This window comes from Pundamilia nyererei, unplaced genomic scaffold (genome assembly GCF_000239375.1).
Source record: "Pundamilia nyererei isolate P.nyererei 1_Seehausen unplaced genomic scaffold, PunNye1.0 scaffold00114, whole genome shotgun sequence".
In the NCBI taxonomy this organism is placed as follows: domain Eukaryota; kingdom Metazoa; phylum Chordata; class Actinopteri; order Cichliformes; family Cichlidae; genus Pundamilia; species Pundamilia nyererei.
In genome coordinates, this window is record NW_005187515.1 from 528448 (window position 1) to 536662 (window position 8215).

The window sequence follows — 8215 nt, forward strand, 5'->3', positions numbered from 1 at the left end:
ACACACACACACACACACACACACACACACACACACACACACACACATGTTCACTTAAATTTACAGAACAAAACATGCAGACTTTCCTGCTAGGACTATGGTGTCAGTATTAATTAAACACGCTGGTTTCCATGGGGGGGGGAGAGCTGTGTGTGTATGTGTGAGATCAACAACCTTCTGCATCATGGACCGAGCTGAGGTTTTAAGGATGAAATTGACTACATTACAATTGTGACTGCTATTCCCTCTATCACATACACACTTTCACTGCAGTGCAAAGGTAATAGACTGTTTTTATCGTATGACGTATGCGTGTCTGTGTGTTTGTGGTCAGACAGGTTGACAGTGCATGCACAGAGTCAGAGAGAAGGAGTCAGGCAGGCAGGCAGGCAGCAGCTGTATTGGGACTTCCCTTTGGGGCCAAAGGTTTCCTGCCTCTCTTTCCCTCTTCCCCGTCTCTCTGCGTCTCTTGGATCTTCACCCCAGAGGCTTTGTGTAGACAGGAGAGACTTCCATCCACACACTCACGCTTCCTTCATAGCAGACCAATTCAACACCCACCAACAGGCCATAGATGGTTGTCTAAGTGTCAGAAGAAATATACAGTAAAGTGAAATATTCAAAGGGAGGTCTAGTATGGTAATCCAGTCTCTTGAGTTTCTGTTTTGCTCCAGTTATGTGAGTGTGGGCTTGTGTGCATGCTTTTTGGATATCGGCAGGACAGCTTGATTGGCTAGCTGTCCAATGTCAGAATCCCCACAACAGATCAACCTTGAACAACCTTTCTGTCCACTGGATAAGGTCCACTTACCTCCGAAAGCTCTTATCTCATTCACTCATTCCCTGCAGTGAGGAAAGTGGGGAGAGAGACTGCAGAGTGGCTTCTTTTTGAAAGCTTTAAAACCAGTACAGGATACTGTTACTTGTTAGGAATTTTGAATTGCAGTTTGATTGACTAACTGAAGAAAACTAACCACTATCAAATGCTTATCCAATGTTATAATGAATGTACTATCACTAAACAAATCTGTTATTTGCTCTTTGTAGAGAATAGGTTTGCATCACCCAGATTTTGTACTGGTAACATTTATAGCTTTACAGATACCATATCAGTTTTGCACTTTCAATCGTGAAAGTCATTTTATATATAGATTTTCCACTCTTACCAAGGACTCAAAGCACCTTTAGAGCCATTCAGACAGACATTGACACAGCACTTCACTGTATGACTTTATGCACTTTTTACCTATCATGCACAACACATTCAATATCAGTAACCTGTTCAAGGACACTTTGGCACAAGGTCCAAGGTATCAAAACATAACTGGCTCAGTTGGTAGATGATCGGCTCTACCTCCTGAGCTACAGCTGCCACAAGCCTTCCCGAGAGTTAAGTTATCATGGGTAATTTGCCCCTGATAGGGCCTCCAAATGAGCCAATTGGTCCTGGGTAAAGCCCAGACAGAGTGTAATTCTAATGACTCCTATGATGAATATAAAAAAGAAAAATGTTACCTCGCTGTGGGTAGTGACAGAAAGAATAAGATTGTGGATACAAGTGGTGTGAGCTTTCTCAAAGTAGTGTGTATGGGCTCCCTTACAGATTTTAATTCAGAAGGGGCTCATAATAGAGACAGTAGATTCTCTTCCTCATTGATATTCATTCATTGAATAGACCACCTATTCATTTAGGTGGTCTAGGCATCTGATCAGGGTGCCTCCTGGATTACTTCCAGATGTGGTGTGGTAGGTTCAGGGAGACCCCGAGGCAGGCCAAGGACATGCTGGACAGGTTTTTTCTCATGGTTGGCTCGTGAACAATGTGCTCCTGGCAAAGCTGTGGGGTTGCTGGGAAGATGGAGCAGTGGGTAATTCTGCTTATACTGTTGGCCCTGCACCCTGGACGGCATAGAAAATGGGCAGATGAATGAATGGATCAGTGACACTTGCTTTTTTGTTATAATTCAAAGACTGTTATGATAGAACTGCAAACTGTGTTTGATTCAAGACTGGTGGGCCCATCTTTCTAACCGACTGGGTAAAGTAAGTTAGCCTTAAAGCAGAAGATGTTTTAGTGATCTTGGTATGTGAAGAAGACTTTTGGAAAACGTGCACAGTTCTTCCATTCTGACCTCCATTCTGTGGAGGTCACTTTTCCCCCCCATTTCATAATGGTTGCCTATTCGCTCTGCCCTCAAGTGAAACTGTACAGAATGACTATAAACACATTTTAAGTACTAATTCAGAGACCATAAGGCAGCCTTTGCCCACCCCATTATTTTACTGGCAGTGATGTAGCCTGACAATGCTGTAGCTGATTTGTGCCTTCTCAGCAACGTAATTACACATCAGACTCAAGCAGCTGTGGAGATACCAGGCGAAGACAGCAAGAGCTGTAATTAGCTAGCTAGCGTTTACTGATGCTAGTGGAGTAAAAAAATCAAGTAAAAGTGCTTAATTTTAAATGTTGGTACAAAAAGCACCTTATCATAACAGAACACAAAAGAATCAAGCAGTATACATATAGTACCTTTGGTATGTAACTAAACTTCAGACTACAGAGTGCGGGGTCTTTATTTTTAACAGTGCTTTATACAGTTAACAAAATTCAGAGGTTTATATATATATAACGGACACACAGGTGAAATACAGGACTATTTCTTTACATTTTTACCTTATGACATTGCTTAAATAAAATATCTGGAGACTTCCTACACAACTGCTCTGGCACATTAAAAACAATTCTATTATTGCTATCAGGCAGGCATCTCTGGCACTGAAATCAGAGCAGTAATTTGAAGCGATAACACCCAATTTGTATGAATTTGTTCAAGTTGGAAATGAAGCTCATTACGCTTGAGGTCTTGTTAAACCCCAAGTGAGAGAAGGAACATGAATTTGAAATGCTTTTGAAATACAGATGGGTTGCTCAATGTTGCTAAATGAAAATGTGAAAGCCTTGCAAATCAAATCATGACCAGTCTGGAGAAATCACTTCAGTGCTGTGTTACATTCTTCTCTCCAGGAAATATCACCCAAGTGTAACAGTTCATTTTATCCTAAAGAGCCATGTATACCGCCAATAAGAGCACTGTAAATGCACATGAGTCGAGATTCATGTGCAAGGAGCTCAATCACCGAGCTTTGTAATGAAGAAAGAGCACACAATGCAGGATTACCAATTCCGCACACAGCTGGAGTGCCCGCTGTGAATGATACCTGCTCCATGTATAGTGATTTTGTTAAGTGAATCTCTGCTTTCTCCTGCAACCCCAATCTCAGCTGTTCTGTCATGCTGGACAAGCGGTTATTGAGTAAAAGATTGAAAGTAAGAAAGAAGAGATTGGGTGAGAAGACTGGAGAAAGAGAGGGAGGGGTGCAAGGGCAAGAGACTCGGCTGGAAATAAAAGCAGATCCACGAGGGCACAGGATGAATGCGGGGAAAGGGAGAGGATGACAGAAGGTAGATGAGTGAGAGAACGAAGTGTTGGGATAATATGAAAGAAAGACAAAGAGGGATGGACGGACTTGACTGAATAAATAAGAAACGTATCCTGACAGAGACAGTACAGGCAAAGTGAGAGACTGACATGGGAAGCAAAAGATGTGGTGGAAGGAGAGGAGAGGACGGCACAGCTCTGCTGCTTGCTATTCCAGGTGTCATCTTTTCCAGTCGCTGCTGATTAGTGCCTGAACATATCTCCTGGGGAGAAAATTAAATATTGATCTATTTTTCTCTCTTCATTCTAACCCCCGTCCTCTTTTTTTTTTTTACTCGGCTTCTTTTTTGTATAGACAAGACCACAGCCGATGGAATTTATAATGTGACTGACTGCTCAGGGGAAAGCTTTTCACATATGACAGAAGACGAAAAACCCACCTTGCCCCCAGTGGGCTTAAATTCGCTCACCCAATGGGTTGTTCTTTTTTTGGCACCTGTTCAGGGCAGTGAAAGCTGCTCCACATTACATATTTGCCAATACTTTGGCCGTACTCCCATTGCATGTCATGTCAAAGTCCAAAAATGCACATTTCATTTGTCTTTGTTGAACTTTCCATCTGATCTTCAGGAAAATTAGTCAATAAATGTTTTACTGTGTTCATCACCTATCTGCTGCTATGGATGGATGGATGGATTGACAGTGGAAGGAAACAAGTGATGGTGGTCAGACAACACTGCCATAAATCTCAGTGTGCAAGCAGTTGTCTGTGGTGAGGCCATTGCATTGCCATTGATTACTTCTGAAAGTCCACAGAAGTATACAAGGACACAAGGATACCATATGACCAGAAGGTGGATCATATATAAAAGACAAAATAATAAAACTATTAATATCCTTCACGCCCAGTGCAGCCTCCTATCCTCTCGGTGGTATCATAAATCCACCTGCTCCACCTGAGTCCTCTGGGTGGCATAAAAAGAACAGCCAAGCATTTAAATCCTCTCCTTTATGCCCCTTGTCCCCCCTCCTCTCCCCCATGTCCTGTTCTTCTCTGCGGAGCACTGGCTTTCATTGTGACGGCCTCAGCCGTGAGGGCCCAGAGTGGTTGTGACAGGCCAGGATAGCAGCCGTTCCCCGCTGTCTGGGAGGATTAGGCCTACTTTTTCAGGATGACTCGGGGAAGCCTCCTGGCCCCCTTACCTGGCTTCTATAGGGTTTCCTCCATATGACAGGACAGACAAGGCCACTATAAAGTTTGGACACGAAGTGCAGTTGTGATGATTTGAAGAATTTTAAAACGCATTGATCTTGGATCCTGTGTAAAAACCTGTGTCATTAATTGCAATTAAACATTAACAGCATGGATTTATGCTACTTTGCCCACCGTCTCCTAGAGGTGCTACAGCACATGCTCTTGTTTTGGATGAAATAAACAACACAGATGTTAGAGTTTAGTGTAATTACTGTACACAAACAAGACTGTGGTATGGGCAGGCAAGCCTCCTCCGCACTACAACGTGTGTTATACCATACGCTATGGACTGTTTAATGGAGCACAACAACAAGTGAGCCTGCTAGTGTCATCACTGCAAACACAGGTAGGCTGAATAGACGTGGTGCTATTGTTTGAATCAAAAATGAGTGTCATTAATTTTTGTTTTCTGCACAAGGTTTATTTTTCTATGTAAAAACAGCAATCAGAGACAGAGCAATTCTGCTAATTTTCGGTACCCATTTTTAACAGGTGTGGTATGATAAGATAGTTATTTTGAACCAAATCTGTCTGAAATTATCACTCTGCTCAAACCAGATGATACACATTAAGACATGATACACTCTCCTCCTATCTATTATGTTGTAAATAGCAACATATATCCTGCCCATGAAATAACAAATGAGGTTTTATTGTGGCTTATTTCTGAGAAATAAAACCTCTGACAGTGTCTGGAGGTACTGCCTGCAGGTTGAATACACACAAGAAGGCAACGAGCAAGCTGACTGCCAAAGCAGGTGGGTGATTGCTTTTGAAAGTACACAGAGGTACACAAGAGCATAATGCCAGGTAATCAAAAGCTGAACTCAAGTTGTTAGCTAGCTAGTTTTTTGATCACAATCACAAGTCAACCCAACAAAGGTATCGCTCCTAGTAAAATATATGTGAATAGCTGCTTCAGTAGGATATATGTATGAAATGCGTATGTAACATGTTTCGTTTTTGCTATATGAATCCACTAATTAACTTTCACGTTGTTGTGTAATTACAGTGTGTGATAATATGAAAGGCAAATATGTGATGGTTAGTTTTTTCGTGTGCTCATGAAAAATGGATTGAATCCAGGAAAGCTCATTAAGCTTGAAGCTCAAGCTGTGCAAATATTTCAATTTGAAAGTAAAAGTTAAATGATTTTTTAAAACAAACATTCAGTTAAGTGAACAATCTGACCGTGATGAGACTTAACACAAATAGAGACGTCATTAAATAAATAAATAAACACTATGAATACATGAAAAATAAATGAATGAATAAGTAATAAAGCCAAAATGTCTGCAATCCTTATGTGCAGTAGATTCTCTAGTTCTAAATGTCAAATGCATGTGGGTAAACCTCTACAACTTCTCCTGTGTGCTCATTTGCATTTATAACTGACATTGAATCTCACTGGTGTGTCTCTTGTCAATAATCTTTCCCCATAAGATGCCAGGACGTTGGAACAGGCAGAGCATCAGCTGGCTATGTCTGCTGTATGTAAAAGAGCAGTGTGAAATCATGAAATTATCAAGTTATCATAGACTGTGGACCAATTGTTCAGTGTGAAATGGATTAAATCGTGCCATTTGCCTCAGCGTGGAGTCTAATATCTGCTATACAGCAAATGCACTCAGAATGACAAAAGCAACTGTAAATTAATTGTTAAAGCAATCAGTGCACTGCAACATCTCTGTGGTCCAGCTGAACCAAATACACCACCGTGCTATTCTAAAATTAAGAAGACAAAGTTGCATCACTGGTGTATATTGTTCCACAAATGCTGAAACCACATACTGTATGTGCAGCATTTCTTTTTGTATTTTTCATCTTATCTGAATGGATTTATGTTTGATGTCACACTATGAATAAATCAAAGTTCTGCAGTTAAGCTGCTTGGGAAGGTTTACAGTGGCAGGCAAGACTAATTTCTTCACATAAAAGCCAAATGTTTGTCTGCAGTCTGATTTTAGTTTTATCATCATCTGTCAAGGCCTTTTAATAACAATGTGAGATCTACGTGCTTTTGTTAGGTTATTCTTAGAAAGAAAGAAAGAAAGAAAGAAAGAAAGAAATAAACTGCTTGCCAAGCAGGGGTCGTTTAAGGGTGGCCAATCATCCAATTATCTGGATAAAACAGGTGGCACCTCATTGGGAAAGCTCATTAAAATGGCGTTCAGTCTCAGCTCTTGGCTGCCTCTGGAAATGAAAGCACATTTCCTGTTTGGCCTGTTCAGATTTTTCAAATAAAGTCAGGCTCTGTAGAGGAAAGGCTTTCCCTGACACTGAATAATTGGATGTTTGGATCTCAGGCAGTCAAGATTTACTTGCTATTTCTTGTGGAAGCTACAGTGGACTGGTCATCATGATTGAGTCTGGTCCTAGGCCTTGGGCTTTGTCAGCCGAGTGAAGCATCCCATCTGTTCTGGAGTCAACCTTTTAATGCAAGAGCTGTTTTGCTGTTTCCCCCTCAATCTCATGAGTTTACAGTATCTGCCTGATGGCTCTTTATGGTGCATGAAAGTTCAAAATGAACTTGTGGATCAAGGTGACCACACCAAATACACACACACACACGTATTATATAGGCGTTTTTCTGCCCAGAGCTTTTGAGGGCTGTTGGCTTTTTCCTCTAGTACCAAAGGTAGTAAGAAGAATCACACTCTGGCATTTTTTTCTGTAACGCAAATGGTCCATAAAAACAAAGGTCATGCATTTTTTCATAGCGATTGTTCACCAATGTGGAAAGGAGAAGTCGATTGGGGAAAAGTGAGAATTGGTTTGCAAGCGCCTGCTTTACAGTTACCATGTCAGGGACAATAAGTCTTAATGGCTATATGGGACAAACAGGAAAGAAAACACAGTGTTCGCACAGCATTTTTTCTTCTAAATAGTAGCATTTAACTGGTTAACACCACTCATTCATTACAATAACAATTCCATATTATTTTCTTAAACACCGTTAAAAACATCATCACATGCATCTCTGAGCTGGCACCTGAGCTTAATAACATCAGCAGCACAGCCTTGGTCTTATTAGTACCACCAAATACCAGTCTGTTAGTATTATGGACTGGTTCTTATATAGCACTTTCTTATTCTTCTGAGCACTCAACTTGTGCATTCACCCAAGCAAGTGCTTGTGAGTGCTTTTTAACTATCATTCACACACTCATACTCCGATGGATGCATCGGAGAGCAATTTAGGGTTAGTATCTTGTCCAAGGATATTTGGCATGCAGACTAGGGAAGCCAGGAATTGAACCACCAACCTTCCGATCAGTAGATGACCTGCTCTACAACCTGAGCTACAGCCACCCGTTTTAAACAAGCGATACTTTTAATGTATCAGAGATACTCAAAAGTATGTAAAACAGCCACCAAGGAACAGATGAACCACGTGAATAAACTAGCTTTGTGATGAACTCATCCTGAGTCTGTAATCTGTAAGGCTACAGCCCATAACATCACATGTGAGTTTAAATCACGCTGACTCATGACACAGTTTCAATCCCAGGTTTGTTAT